Source organism: Miscanthus floridulus, chromosome 1, assembly GCF_019320115.1.
Source record: "Miscanthus floridulus cultivar M001 chromosome 1, ASM1932011v1, whole genome shotgun sequence".
Lineage (NCBI taxonomy): Eukaryota > Viridiplantae > Streptophyta > Magnoliopsida > Poales > Poaceae > Miscanthus > Miscanthus floridulus.
In genome coordinates, this window is record NC_089580.1 from 160459834 (window position 1) to 160460741 (window position 908).

The window sequence follows — 908 nt, forward strand, 5'->3', positions numbered from 1 at the left end:
TGGGAAACATACCCATCATAACTGGTTCTCCTTCTGGAATAGATTCCACTTGCGTATAGAATACCCTTCCAGTTTTCTTCTCAGTCTGACCCTTCTGATTGTTCTGAGCATTGCCCTTATACTGATTTGGAGTTTGATTAACAGGGGCTTTGGGTGCATCAGGATTGTTCTTCTTCGGATACGGACATTCTCGGGAAAAATGTCCGAGTTTACCACAATTATAGCATGGAAAATTGTGATTCTGGGGAGTAGCATTGCGGTTTGCATTATTGGCATTGTTCTGCTGCTGTGGTGCTTGATGTGTATAAGGTGTATTAATTGCAGGGCGAATGAAGATTTGCTGCCTGCTTTGGCCTTGCTGTGGGCGGAATGGCGTACGGCCATGATTCTGAGGATGGTATACTATCTTCTGACGCTTGCCACTTGATGATCCGGAAGCAAATATTTTCTTCTTCTTCGCCTCCTTGTGTCGGCGGTAATTTTCTTCTGAAGCGATAGCAATGTTGATTGTTTCATGGTAAGTTGCATTACCACAGGCTGCCATCATTGTCTGAAGTTTAGTGTTCAAGCCTCTAAGAAAATGATTCTTTTTCTTCCTGTCAGTATTGACATACTCAATAGCATACTGCGACAGGTGGTTGAAACGCCCAACATAATGCATCACCGGGTGCTCCCCTTGCTTAAGAGCCAAGAACTCTTCCAACTTCATGGTCATCACACCGTCTGGAATATAATGTGCCCTGAAGGCATCCTTGAACTCCCTCCAGTTGATTTGGTGACCAGCGGGCTGTACTGCTACCAAATTTGCCCACCAGGCACCAGCAGCTCCTCGGAGTTGCTGTGCCGCAAACCTTGGTTTTTGAACCTCAGTACAGTGGATTAGCTCGAACTTTTGCTCTATTGTCCTA